The 15,805-nt window shown below is 39.4% G+C and overlaps 1 protein-coding gene across 3 annotated transcripts in view; it reads left to right on the forward strand.

Annotated features, from left to right (window-relative positions):
* The first annotated feature begins 5,313 nt into the window (after positions 1–5,313).
* The window catches only part of ndrg4 (NDRG family member 4), a 68,156-nt gene continuing 57,664 nt past the window's right edge, over positions 5,314–15,805 (forward strand). For all 3 annotated transcript variants that reach the window (XM_080876701.1, XM_080876702.1, XM_080876703.1), the window contains exon 1: positions 5,314–5,442. The gene's annotated coding sequence lies outside the window, so the exon portion shown is untranslated. The remainder of the gene's footprint in view (positions 5,443–15,805) is intronic.

The raw sequence follows: 15,805 nt of genomic DNA on the forward strand, positions 1-15,805 counted from the left end.
AATGATCTTTATATTGATGTTATGCAACTGTCACATTTAATCCCGGACTGACTCTGACTGCAGTGGCAAAGTCGGCTGCAGTTCAACGTGCGGTTAAAACAACCTTTGAAGGGAAGTCTGAGTTTGCTCGGCAGTGAACGAAACAATTTTCAGGTTGCAGTCTAAAAGCTTCTGACACGTGTCAACAGATATCAAGTAACTCCACATGACACAAATGTGTCAGGAAAAGCTGCTGCTGGCTGTCACAGGGTTGATGAAGAAATCTCATCTGTTCTTTACATTTCCTTTTTTCCTCCTGAGGAAAGTTGTCACATAGCGGTGCTCAACTCTTTTTTACTAAAAAAACCTTGAATCTTTAATTTTAAAGTTCGTGCACTCGGCTGGCATCTCAGCGCAGAGGGATTTGGAGTAAGCTGATGGGGTCTAAGTTTTTTTGCTCTAGGATGTTTTTGCTGGATACATGACTGTTGATGGACACATTGGGAGATTGCAGAGATTGAGCCTGTGGCGGTCTAGTTAGAGAACAGTTAAGGTCTCCAGCCTCGCTGTAGGGAGCTGACTGGTGTTGAGTCATAATGAGATTAGCCTTTTGGGTTATACCACAAACTCGTTAGGCAGCATTCAGTCAGTGAATACAAATTATGTAAATATATATAGAAAAATTACTAAAGTATTCAAATATTTATCACCATTTTCCATTACATCACTGACTAAAATGTTTCGTTGTTCTTCAGCAGTAAGTAAGACTGCAAATACACTTATTTGTCAGCTGCTGATAAGCTATGGTTTTTATAATAAACAGTTTCTTAATGTAAATACTTCAAGGGCTACACTGAAAGCAGCACTGTTCTCGTGATAGACCTGGTGACTGGAAAAAAAGGACAGTTACTGGTTAATAAGCCTACGTTAGTGTATTTATACACCACACGCGACAACCGCCAAAGCTAAAAGATGACGGCAGAGCGGAAATTTTCAAAAACTTGTGAACCACAATGAAATTATGTTCACAGCTGGTACAAAACTGGCCTATATGAACAGTTTCTCCCTTAAAAACAACATTATGCTGGGTGATTTTTTTTAGTGGTTTACTCAAAACCAATGATGTCATGTGAACTGGGTACACCTTTTAAACGTCGTCTATAATCCAAAGTGTTTTCACTGTACAGCTGGTGCCAGAAAAACAACCAAAGAAATCATAATTACTAAAGATTTGTGTTAATAAAGGAACACAGTTTGTGGGCAAAGTACATCTGATGATAATTGTGATTAATATCAGAGTCTAATGCCCAAACACATTTGCAGACATATCAACTATCTAATAACAAAATATATCTGATCTGTAATGCAGTGGGATAAAGTGATCACATAACAAACTGTTCTGCATTTTGTTATTACTGTGAACTCTGTATGAGAGGGCAGGCTGATTATTATTACAGTAATTACTCTCATTTGCAAAACCTTCTTTATCCTGCCAAATAGATATTTTTTGAAAAACAGGCCTGAGTTGCCCACCTACACTCCACTCCCTCACCCCCACCCCCCACCCCCCTCCTCGCTCCCTCCCCCTCCTCAAATATGACTCATCTGTGTGAAATTTTAATTCATCCTCAGGTGGCACTAAAATGAATGAAGATAACTTGGTGGAGGTAATTTGTTGAAGTGTATTGTTGATGAATCATGCAATGTATGAAATACTGCAGAAAGGCTTTATTTACCTTACAACTTTGCTCACTAATTACCACTTATATGATGCTGAATTGTTCCATCTCTTGCGGCATCTCTTTGATTTGTGATTCTGGGCTATTAAAATAAAACTGAGCTGTCTTTCGGCAAATAAAATCACTGCAATTAAAATGTCTCAACTTATTAGTGGCATTGTTGTAAATGCTCTCCACTGCAGCAGCACTAAAGGAAGCAGGTATGAGAAAAAAGTGGCTTCTATCGCTGTCTGAGTCTGAAAGAAAGGAGAATCTCATCACAAGCACCATATGGATGCCAAATCTGCCAAATGCTCTAAATTTGCATGTGATGACGTAAATTGGACTCACATATGTCTTTAAAAGCTCTATCTGTATCACATTTAGTGCTTTATTGAATGACACAGCATAGCTTTACATAATGACGGTCTGAGTCATGCATCCCTTTAAACCGAATACATTAAATTTAAATTGGACTCAGAGGAATTCTTAAATGCTGCTCGATCAAGATGAGTTGTGAGAGTGCGTTGGCAAGATCGCCATCAGTTTGGACGTGCTGTGTAATGGGTCAGCTCAGGGTTTGCTACATAGGTTAGACTGTCTGTGACAATAATACGATCCTCATCTTGCCCCGATACATCAGATGATCCTTATCCTTTAGTTGCTTCCTTTTTTAAATTTTCTAACCAGTTATTTACAATCCAACAATGAAGACGACAATCCTACAGCCTAGTAACAACAAACATTTGATGAAAGCGCTCTGACAGCGAGGTTATGGGAGCTGCCTGTAGACACAGATGCTTGTGATTAGATCATAAATGTCAAGTGTTTCAAGCAAAATGTGATATGTTTGTATTTTCTGTTATTATCTAATATTTTCTATTAAGAATGATATCATGTTAAGCAGCCACACGGTTTTGGTAACAAGAACAGACCACTCATTTTATCATCTAATATATGTGTACATGGAGTATGATGATATTACCAGCAGTGTTTAATGTTACGTTTTATCGTACTGTCAGTATTTATAAATATACATTCATTATGTGTCTTATTATGTCTTTCAACAAATTGATACATTCTCATAAATACTAAAAATGAACAAAAATAATAAATGCATAATTCTATTAATTAAAAACTACACAAGATAAGGCTGGTTTGTTGAATTCAGTGGTCGAATACAGTCGTATGCACGTGGCCAGACACAAATGCAGAACACTGAAGCTGGAGAAGAAGGGAACTCGTAGGCATGTGTGTGCCGTGGAGGCATATTTTATTTTGTGTCTGCACCTTCAGATTCAAGTTATGCAGGACCATACCTATATTTTATCATCTGAGATAAAACGCGAGGAAAGAGACGACGCCACCAGCACCTGAATACCACGTGATCCTCTTCCTCCTCACCTCATCTCCTCAACTGAAGTCAGGGCTTTATCAAAAACATTATTTATTAATTATTCCTGATCTTGTCGCAATTACTTATTGTCAGCAAATTAGCCATACAACCGTCCTGTAAGAAAACAGGATTCCCTTGACTGAAATCTGTAATGCGCTGACATCTAGTGGTGAGATTTTATGCACTGTAACTTTAACAGATTAATCCTAATAAAGTATGAGAAGAGTAACTTACTCTACCTTTAAGTGTAACGATTTAGTGCATATCAAGTTGATATTTGCAGCGTTTCCTTTATCATGTAACCAGCAGCAGGCATGTTAATTCTCCCACAGAGGGACAGCTTCTGCCAAGCTAAAAGTTTAGCCATTGCTGGAACGCTGGCATCATTCTCCTCCTCAGTTTTCTTCAAGTGTTGTGGATCCTCGTGCAGGTGCTTCTTCGTAATCTCATTAGGGCTCTTAATGCACACGACAGACGTACGAGCACTGTGCCTTAAATCTACTTTCTTGCTAATGGCCAACAGATGGTGTTTGGGTGTAAAAGAAAATTACTCGTTGGCTCTAACTTGCTCCGTGACCCGGCGTTTGTCATCTCATTGAATGAAACGTGCTTTTCATTTAGCCTATTACGGTCGAGTACCTCAGGCCACGCTTGGATTCCAAAACACCAAGATGACAATGCCAAAAACATGGAACCAAAAGGAACAGCGAATGGTATCTAAAAGTAAAGAAACAGTAAAAATGAAGTGGGAAACGAATGCTTAATGTCACTAGTTTTAACAAAAAGTAATTGGAGAGCTATGATGAGTTTCTTTTCATTGCCCCATCACTCACACTGGTGCTTGCTTCATCTGTGATTGTCTCTAATGTTTAGGCACATCAATATCTGGTAACATCACAAATGTGAGTCGTGATTCAGATGTCAGGAAACAGGTCGGAGCTACCCAAATCTTTAAATGTTTAAACAATATCAGGCTCTGTTTATTCTCGGGCCGGCAGCGATGTAAGGTGCCCAAAAAAGGGGATTATGTGACCGTCCCATATGCTCTCCAATCCTGTAAACAACACACTCCCATCTCTGGAACACGGGGTTACAGATGGAAGGTGGACAAGTTTAAATTGCAGGCCTAAAATTAATCTTTTCTTATAAACAAGTCTTACTGTATTCAAAGCAGAGCTGAGGTCAGTGCTCTGCCAGAGACACATGGATGATGCCGCTATCAGTGCCCCTATCACTTCATGCCCCAGTTGCCCAAACATGGTAAGCTCCTCTGACGCTTGCTTTACCCAGACAAAATAGCTCTTCTGTTTGCCTGTGGGCTGTTGGGTTGAGTGTGTGTGCGTTTGTGTGTGTCTGTGGGCGTGAAGACGTCTGAGAGCCGTGTCAGAATTGGGCGTTCAGAAAAGGATACGTTCTTCCAGATTTGGATGGATGTATTTTCATTGCTTGGTTTCAAAATCACGAGTAAATTCAAAGCTTGCCAGCTCAGGGCTGCAGAACGGCACCGGTGCAGAGCCTGGCTGGTTCTATAGGTACAACTTACACGTGTGTCACATGTAGGCAAACAAAAACGAAACAATTACACATTTACAGACTCTTAGTAGTTCTCTCGAGAACCACTAATCGAAACAACATGAGTGAATTAAATCATTAATCACAGAACATTAAAGCCAGGAAACAGATCGTGTTGAGTAAAGACTTTACAGCTTTATCTTCACGAGGCTGAGATTTACAGTTAGAATAATGTTTGGCACTTATTTAAACTTAATGTCAATGAATGTCATTCAAACACGCTTGTGTTTATATATGCCCCTCCCCCTGCACACAGACACAGTAGAGCAGGCACTATAGTCATCCTTATGACCTCCGACTCTGCAGTGCACCTACTCGTGTGTCCTGCACACCTGGTGAGTTTGAAGCAGATCAGATGACTAGTTGTTGAAACTGGCGAGGAAAAAAAAAGACTTCTGGATTTTTGGTATGATGAACAAGATCGTTCCCACGCTTTCCTTCTAACCAGACTCACTTTGTTATACTTTTACCAGCGTCTTTCTCCTTCATCCTTCACTTCTCTCCTCGCTTCTCGGTGCTGTGATTGTCAGCGTGCTGCATCATTGGTGAAGCCACGTGCTCTGTGTTTATCATCAGGAAGGGGAGGGAGATAGAGGGAGGGAGAGAGAGAGAGCTCTTTCTCTCTCATTTCTAGTGCGACCACAGGAAGACACACACATTCACGCACAAACACTCTGAGACGTACACTCAGCCAGTCTGTAGCAGCCTGAGGGACGGACACAGAAAACACAGCTACACCAGACTTTGCGGCCACAGAAGCTCTGAACAACACCACAGGTACCGTAAAGCTTTGTCTGCCTGGATTGTGATATTGATTCAACAGTTTCTACCTAAGTGGCAAACAGTCATTTGCAGGTGAACTCTTTGAGAAGCTTCGTGTTTTGACTCTACCCTCAGCTTTGAGCTCGGATGCAGTGAGCCTGCTTTGTGTTTGAGGACTAGAGGAGGAGGATGTTAAAATGAGGACAGGAATTTTGGCACGGTGTATGTGAATGCTGCTGCTGGAGCTTTGTGCTTTTTACTTTTCCTCTCTCTCTCTCTCACAGACACACACACACACACATATACACACCCCTGTTTCCAGCCTCTGCATTGGTGAGAACAGGATGTCAAGAGGTTGAATTTATTGACCCCACAGGAACAAAAGTGCGACATTTAGAAAACCAGACGGGATTATTATTATGTATTAAACCCAAAGCCTTTGCATTTATATTGTATTTCCCTGGTTTACAGTTGGATTATAAAGTTGTAGTTTAAAAAAGTCTTGATGCTTTTAATAATCGTCTCATTCTGATGTGTCTGACTTTGGCAATGGCAGGGGAGGGAGCGATGCGTGCTAAAGAAAACAATGCTGGATTTGAAGGAGATTGAGTCAGCTGGATGATGAATCGACAGTAGGTGGAAGTCATAAAAGTTGATTGAATCTGGTGCAGGCTTGTGTTAGTGGTGCCCTGAAAGTGCCTGCATTTGTCTCAGTGGTCTTGGCAGGACCAGACAGATTAGAACCATCAAGCATCGGGGCATCGTGGTCAAAATAAAGTGGCTGGGTGATCGCATTTAAAAACTAAGAACCATATAAGACAACATTAATGTATATGCAGATTTTATCAGAACTCGGTGAGGTTTGCAGCGTCACACCAGCAGCAGAATGAACAGATGAACAGATTAAAGAGCATTTTTCATATCCTTGAAAAAGCAACAGTGTTGATGTCTCATTTTTATTTGCACCTCTTACATAATTTCTCTATCAGATCAGCAAATGCACTTCCCTTATCATTTTCTTGCAGTGCATCTTTTGCTATGTTCAGATTTCAAGCTACTACAAAACTTATTGACTCGTATTCTTCCTGCTGCTTCTTGAGAACATGAAACAGCCGCTGAATCCGAGCTGGCCTCCCCTTCGGGAGCGGGTCTGTTTCTCAGCTCGCAGTTTATAAATAGATTTACAAAGAGCAATACGCTCCTGCTCTTGTTCATCACGAGCCACACAGCAATGCTAGCTCACACCTTATCGCCAATCCAGTTAGTCCATATTTGGCCAGAGGGGATTTTTGGGGATATAGATTTATCACATTATTCCAGAATTTTTTACAAGTATGAACAACATGAGTTAAAATCTTGCTTAATTTCCAGTGGAAGAGATGCAGTTTTGGGTTTTTCTTATAAATCATGTCACCTCCTGCTACTATGCTCCGATTAACAGCTCATAATTATCCGCAATTTTACTGCTCCCTACATCCAACTTACTATGTATTGCACTACAACTCAAAGTAAAAAGGTCACTATCCCCTATAAAAAGCACAATAAGGGTTACTACGTGTCCAAAATGGCAATAAGATACGAGCGATCCTGCTTCCATGTTTCACCTGCTGGTTCTAACCACAAGTTCAAGCTCTGACTTTACATCTTGTGGACTTCATGAAAATCAAAGGTATTGGGAAATTTCACAGCCACGCATCTGTGCAGATGAAAAATTTAAGACAACCTGTCAGATCAACAAAGCATATGAAGTAGTAGGAAAGTCCCAATACCAAGCCCCAAGTCAGAGGAGCTTTAAAAGCTAGCAAGCAGCCACTGCTTAGGAAGCTAAATGTAATTAGCACAGTTCTGACAGTTCACGACATCTGCATAGCAAACATACAATTGCACATGCATAAAGCACAGATATGAATCATTAAGGACTTAACACTGACCAGCCCATCCAGGGTTAGACTTAGTGTTGTTGATGTTATTGTTTAATTACATGCTAAATGGGGAAAATCCTTTATAAACTACAAGATGATAAATAGATAGAAGTCAGATAAAAAATGGACATTGCAGTCACATGACTCTTTTAATCTTTTCAATTTGTTCACCTTGAATTCACGATCAAGGTAGGAGGTGAAGTTTTCTAACAATCTTATGAAAACCCTAAATAGGAAAAGATCTCACGTAGAATTTTCCAATTTATTTCAAACGTGCATCTACTGGGAGGCTGATGGATAGCACTGGTGATATTTTTGCTATTGTCAGCATAAACTTCAAGAGTTTTCACACCTTAAAAACCTTTTAGCCACAATTTGATCTTCATAAAGCTCTGACTAGTTCAAATCACTTTACTTTGGTCACAAGTAAATTGCTTGAAACAAAGCAAAGAGAAAAGTTTGACTTTTGGATGGGGATTACTTTATTACTTTGAATTAACAGATAAGAAATAAGATAAGATAAGATAAGATAAGATAAAACTTTAATAATCCCTCGGGTGGGTTCCTCTGGGAAATTCGGTTTCCAAAAGCACAGCACTGACAGAAGTTACAGTTACAGAATATTATATATATATATATATATATATACACACACACACACATATATAAATACAGAGACATATATAAATAAAATATACGAAGGGGATAAATAGAATAAATAGGAATAAAAATAAAAATACAAGTGAATTGCACATTTCAAGTATGGAGTCTATTGCACCGTTGACTATTAACAAAAGTATTGCACAAAAGGTATTGCACAGTGAGGTGAAGAGGCACTACAGCTTAGAAATAGAGTGCTGAAGTCAGAGGCTACATGTTGGGAGATTTGACAGTGTGGTTACGTGGTGATCTCCTCTCTAAAATACAAGACAAACACATGAAATCACATACTGTACTGTTGAAATTATGCTTCTAGAACATTTAACTATTTAGTAAGGAATGCTAAATGGCTAATTCCCCAACTTTAACCTCTGAGCAGAACTTAAGCTGACTGTGAGGTGCTTAGCAGTCACATCAGCTCTCAAGTTGGCTACACACTTTTATTCTGTTAAGACATTTCCTTGTACAAAACAGCAAGATTAACCTACATTTCAGATGGGGGTAACAAAACTATGCCTTAGAAGAGATGTCGGGTATGTGAAGCTTTCATTGCTCGCTTTCTTGTTCCTTCTGTTTGGAAACAACTCTTCTTGCTCTTTGGGTTCTTTGCACCACTCCATAGCCCCCATCTCCCTCCCCCCAGTGGCATTTTCAATAGCTAGACAATGAGGCTGGCACTGAGAGCGAGCCACTGCAAAAGCAAAACTGTTATTACCGTGTTTTGCATGCTGATACATTTCCCCTTTGCGTCCCCATTTGTGTTGGATCTTTGCTCTAACCCAGTAGCATCCTTGTGTCTCCTGGAAACTATATCTATATAAATTATAAAAGGTTGTTGCATGTCTTTCTGGCCACTATTAGAGGCCAGTAAAAGTCAGTTGATGTATTATTAGAAACCCCATGGCTTTTTTATTGATTTGAAAATCTGACTAATTAAATATCACTCACCTAATAACAGAAAAGTCCTTTTCTATCATTTAACCTTTACATTTTTCTCCCTAATTTTTTATGACCATTTTCTTACTGACCTCTGTCGCCTGTCTTATTATTCCTTCTGTCTGTTCTCTGTAGCTTTGCTGCATGACCTTTCCTCTTATAACCTGTGAATTTTATTATTGCCTTTGCACCTGCAATGCACCAACGCTAGTACAGTAGTTCTTGTCTCTTGTATTTTTATACCTGCTGCTAGATGGGGCCTGGATTGTTTTGGAACTTCCCTCCCAAGGCTGGCTGCACGGTTCCACAAAGCCTCCTGCAGACCATGTACGTAGGATCGTAAAGCCACTGTACCTACCTACCTACATAACCTACCATACTGTACCACATAGGTCTCTCCTTTATCCAACCCGAGTGGATATACATCTATGGCATTCTCTGTCCATTCGCCCCATTCTGTCAATCAGTCAGACCAGTGTTTCAAGCATTCATTCTGCAGCAGCCAGCAAATGCCCATAAATCCAATCAAAAATCATAATTCTGTTGTTAAACAAACATGCATTTGACAGGAGCAGTCCATCTGCCATATATATATATATATATATATATATATATATATATAAATTTTTTTTAAATTTTATTTTATTTTTTTAAACTTTTTTTTTTAATAAGAAAAAAAAATCACACAACAGATACTGGAACAGATACTAGGAATTAGGCCGGGAATAACGCCAGACTCTTGAATTGAAAATTCTCTCTACAACCGTTGGCAAAAACCTCATCCAGGTGACACACCGCGTGGTATGAGCCTCTTCCAGCGTGTGCAGTTTGCTCATCCTTCAGACTCTTCATCGCTTTAATATGCATATTTTTAAATGCATCACTCTATTTAATTCTGACTGTATAGAAAACACCTGAACAGTTTAAATTCAACCTGTAGCTGGGCTTTTGCTAAGCTCGTGCTTACAGGATGCTAATACTACTGTTTTAAATGACAGTGAATGATTTCCTATATACCATTATTTGTTATCTTACCACTGAATTCCCATACTGTTTTACATCCCATATTATTGTATCCTAGTTCTTATATGTAGGCTTGATATTTGGATTATATCATAAATTCTAAATAAAGAATCATAAATCAGTACAGAGATGTACGCAGGAATGCACTAATAGCTATGAACTTCTTCTTAAAGGCTGCTGTTGTTTAAGGATTGTAGTTTAACAGATTAGCAGCTTTTAGAAAACTTGGGTTGTACGTATTAACAGTTATTTATTTTGATGCTTGATAAGGAATCTTGGCTCTAAATAAATACACAATCCCAAAAATGTGGTGAAAAAACAAACAAACAAACACACAAGATGCTGGATTTCACCTTTCATAACATCAGCTGAAATTTGCTTGTACAGCTGATCCTAGCCTGGTCACTTTTGTCTTGTGTTTGGGCCTAACTGATTCAGTTTAATGTGATTAAATACTCCCGTCAGTTTTGTTGGTTCACACAACAATCCTTTGCACATTCATATTTCTGTAAAGTTTCAGTTCCATGTTGGAGTCTATGAGGCCTGACTGGAGATGAATCTTTCTCCAAACTGCTAATGTCACTAAAGCATATCAGCATGCCCCGTCATCGCACACATTGTTTTGTTTTTTCCCCTCGGTGTGTGTGTTATGTTTTGCTGTCACCCATTAATTTTGAAATGCCAGCCCTGGTGCTGACTATCCTGTGTGACTGACTCATTGTTGATGGAACTCCATGTTCCACACATCTCTGCATGCATATTAATGCCTCTTTGTTGCAGAGCTTCACCGTGTGCTCAAAATATAGTTTGCAAACAAAACCGAGTATGCTTCTAAGGAATATCCCTTTAATGTCAAATGATTCAAAGCTGTATCACCTCACGGTAACTGCAGGATTAGTTGAGTATTCTGTCTTGTGAACAACTGAAAAACCTTTTTATTGAGAATATAGTACAAGGAGAAGCTTCATACAGTGAAAGTAAGTACATCTACATACAGCTAGAAACCTGTGGACTTGAATGAAGTACACTTGTAGGAACAATAATAGCACTTTTTCAACATAACAATCAGAATAAAATGAGTAAATGTTGCGATTTATCTTTTTTTTAATCTATTTTGCTGATATTTTTTATTCAAGAGCTACAATCATTAAATTAGCTAATGTATCTCATCAAACTATACTTCCCATTAATAGATTTTATTAGCTCAAAAATACATACGGATGAACACTGGTGGACTAAAAATGAATGGAAAAACAGCTGATGTATAGAATAAGTTTTCAGCAACGACCACACCTTTTAAGCCCTGAAAATTTGATGCATGTCCTGTACTTAAGATGTTAAGAGGGCTCAAGCATGTTCGTAAAGTATCTAATTTCCCATGTATTTCTGGAAAATATTGGAAAATATTTATAGAACGGTACAATTTTCAGTTGAATTTATTAAATATGCAAGAAGTATTATACAAAAAAAAAAAAATCAGCTGATTCCGAGAAGTGCAGGAGGAGGCACTGACGAGTGCCTTTCATGGAGTGTAAGAGCGATAATATGAGGCTGCATTGCTGGAAATGGTGCTAACCATTTATAGACGTATCAAAAGTGCCTGTGGCTATATTGAAAAACTGGCTGAGAAGATGAATCCCAGTGTCCAGAAGCTTGGCAGCAGAGGAATATTCCAGCATGAGAGCAAACCCAAGAAAAAAGAGTTTTCTAAAGAAGCAAAAGTGACGACTGTGAGCTGGCTGAGCATGTTTTACCGAAGAAAGGAAGAATTCCTACTGTGTGACCTTTAATGTCACACAAGAACAAACACCAGAGACATTAAATTAGACAGACATGCCTCTCAATGCACCATGAATTAAAATCTATGGCAGAACTCTGTAACAGCAAACATGTTGTTCCAAAGGAAAAATGTGCCTTTTTAATGCCATTTTGAGACAAAGTCAGCAAACAGATTTGTCTGGTGATTCTATGCATGTAGTCTTTATGTTCCTTTGAAATGAATTAAAATAATTGTCATTTATTTTATTTGTAATCACTGCCCAAATACTCAAAGAGATCCTTCAAAATAGAGCCTAGGAGCTGAGATTTGCTTCTAGAAGGATTTCTTCTTGGAGGCAAGCAGTTACTGTGACAAGTTTGAAACATTTGATACCAAAGCAACATCACTCTGGGGTTTACTCACTTTTCCTCCTGACTGTAAGTCATCTTTTGTAAAGAGCAAAATTTGTGGGTTTTACGCTGCAGTATAAAACACAGAATGTTCATGGTGTATTAGAGTAAAAATGATCCGATCGATAAGAGAATGCTGCTGCTTACATACTGGCTATTGAATGCCAGCTCTGTGCTACTCTGTGGTCACTAATGGAGGGCATATATTAAAAATGGAGGCTGGCACAGCACAAGCAACAGCTTCATATAATATGCAGAAACATGACTTTGCCCTCAGGTTCAGATGTAAATCAGTAGAAAACTGGACACACCTCTCATCAGAAAAGCAGCAGGAGAAGTACGGAAATAGCGATGTGATCATTTCTTGATTACTGATTAAGCGTTAAGTGTTGGGTTATTTGTCTAGAATGAAAATAGCATCCTGACATATCAGGAAAATAATCCATCAAGCTAAAAATAAAACATGTGGCGTGTTTCTCTTGCACCTCCTCATATTTCCCTCAAATGGCTGTCAAGCAGCAACAAGAGGACAATTCAGTCTTCAGTTATTAACGCTACAATGTTACAGAACGAAAATGTGAATGTAGAAATATATTATTGAATATGCAACCTTTTTGTCATTAAAAATATGAGAAATGCATTGTTTAAATATATTTCTACATTTCTGTGCATTCTTTTTTATTTGGACGGTCTCTATCTCTCTACATATCTCCATGCACACTGCTCAAAAAAGTGAATCTGGACCAGAGCATCACTGAGCTCCTGAACACCTTCAGGTGCAACCTGGAATGATTGGATCAAAAGATGGATTGAACAATAATGTCCCACTGGTGTTCGATTGGCTTTAGGTCAGGCGAGCGTGGGGGGAGGTCAGAGGTATCAATTCCTTCATCCTCCAGGAGCTGCCTCATACTCTGGCAACATGAGGCTGGGATTGTCATGCACCCAGAGTAACTCAGCACCCTCTGTGCCAGCGTAGGGTCTGACACTGGGTCCAGTGATTTCATCTTGATATCTACCTGGCCTCTAGGGGCCTGTGAGTCCCTCTGTGGACTGTCTACAGGAATCTCCTCTGTGCTCTCGAAACTCTGCTGGGTGACAGAGCAAACCTTCTGGCAGTGGAAAGTTTTGATGTGGCATCCTGGAAGAGTGGACTACCTGTTGCACAGGTAGTTTGTATACCCTAACCCAGAGGTGTCCAAGTCCAGGCCTAAAGGGCTGGTATCCTGCAGGTTTTAGATCTCACCCTGGGTCAACAGACCTGAATCAAATGATTAGTTCATTACCAGGCCTCGAGGGCCGGTGTTCTGCAAGTTTTAGATGTGTCCTTGATCCAACACAGCTGATTTAAATGGCTCAACATGTCTTGAAGTTCTCCAGAGGCCTGGTAATGAACTAATTGGACACCCCTGCCCTAACTAAATACAAGACCAGTGAAACAACAGTCAGACAAGATGAGGAGGTAAACATGTTAGTGGCCTCCACCTGTAAATTTCATGTTTTTGCTGGTTGTCTCATTGCTGCCCCTCTAGTTCACCTGTTTTTATTTAATTTAAGATCAAAACAGCTGAACATGATTAACAACCCTCTCTGTTATGTAACTGATAGGATCAATACCTCAGAGGCTTCACTGACTTGATGCTATAGCCTGACTAAAAGATATTCCTTTAATTTTTTTGAGCAGTGTATTTATTCCAGTATCAGTGGGCGTATGGTTCTACACTCAGTCTAAAGCAGGACCGGTCAGCTTAATGAGCAACAAATCGACACAACACAGACAAATGACGACACATCAGAGCACATTAAGTCCACACAACAACACGTGTATTAGGGCGATTGTGGCTTAAAGAGTTGGCAGTTTGTCTTGTAACCGGAAGGTTGTTGGTTCGAGCCCTGGCTCGGACAGTCTCGGTCATTGCGTTCTTGGGCAAGGCACTTCGCCTACTGGTGATGGCCAGAGGGGCTGATGGCGCAATATGGCAGCCTGCCATGTCAGTCTGCCCCAGGGCAGCTGTAGCTCACCTCCACCAGTATGCGAGAGTGAATAGTGGAATTGTAAAGCACTTTGTGGGTCTCGAAAAGCGCTATATAAATGCAGCCCATTAAATTGTTAGTGTCAGAGGTGGGACCAAGTCATTGTTTTGCAAGTCTCAAGTAAGTCTCAAGTCTTTATCCTCAAGTCTCAAGTCAAGTCTCAAGTAATGTCAGGCAAGTCAGAGTCGAGTCTCAAGTCACTGGTGTAAAAGTCCGAGTCAAGTCACAAGTCTGAAACTTTGAATTTCAAGTCCTTTCGAGTCTTTAAAAAAAAAAAAAAAACGAAAAGGCATGTTGCAGTTATATGCTAAATGTAAATATTAGACCATGTAATTTTTAAATCTGTGTTTTTCTCAACACATGACAAAATAGTGAACTTAGAAAATATACACAAATTGTGAAATTGCACCTCTTTAGAATGCAGCTCAATTAAACCTAGCTCCAAGAATAATTTTCACCGACAGTTCTGAGATAAGCTGCATGTTATTCTTGGATGCGGTTGTAGGACCAGCTTTAAAATCGCATGACAAAAATATCATACACATTAAAAAAAAACTGCATCACCAACGTAGCCTGGAAAACATTTGCTAGTTAGATGAAGTCAGCTATCTCATCTTAGCATATTTATATGCATATTTATAATCATACGGTTCTTGGAGTGAGTGCATACACTCATGAAGTTTAGTAACTTCAGGTCACTGCAACAAGCCCAGGTACAGTTTACCGACGGATGGGTGCAGGACCTTGAAATGCACCGTGTAGAACGAAAGACCATCGTACGTATCATAAGTTTACCAGTCTCACAAATCGTCTTCATAAATACACATTCCTTAACCGTTTATTAATAGGACCTTTGAGCTCAACGGTAATTAATTAGTAGTGGAAATAATTTCTGGTACGCATCACAGAAATGTAGCAGTGACAATAATATTGTATGCTGTAATCGTACTGGGCAATTAGTGATACAAAAAACCTGTTTTATCCTGTGAATAAAAGTATGTGTTTTTGTTAATGTACCATAATAACAGAGGCGAAACGCAATATTGTGTCAGGACAATTCACTATTTATGCACAATAAACAAAGGAGCATAGCGCGACAATTTCTGTTCAGCGCCAGACTTGCTTGTAACCTATATCACTAATTATGTTATGAAAATGACGTATTAACTACTAAAAAACACTGACCTTTGTGGAAATGCTTGGAGCAGACTAACCTGTGAGCTGGAGTGTTCTGGGACGTTATATTTGATCTTTGAATGGCTGCTATCCAGTCCATCCGTCGCCTGTTTGTCACTTCGGAAACATGGCTGAACAATTTCTCTTAAACGTCGTAATCCGATAACAACCGATCTCTTTACCCGTCGGCTTCCCGTGGCTGTCATGCGACCGGCTATTGCAGTTAATAATACAACAGCTTCTTGACATTTTTGTGTTTCTTTTTATCTCTGTGTAACTGATTTTAATTGAAAGCCTGCGTGCGCTAGTACTTCTTGCCACGAGTTCCCAGAATCCTTTGCGGTTCTACCCGTGAATGACGTCACATTTTCAATCTCTATATAATATGCATGTTAAATTTTATATTTGGGGTAAAATATCAAGTCTTTTCAAGTAAACCGGTTCAAGTCCAATTCAAG

Source organism: Rhamphochromis sp. 'chilingali', assembly GCF_963969265.1.
Source record: "Rhamphochromis sp. 'chilingali' genome assembly, chromosome: 2".
Lineage (NCBI taxonomy): Eukaryota > Metazoa > Chordata > Actinopteri > Cichliformes > Cichlidae > Rhamphochromis > Rhamphochromis sp. 'chilingali'.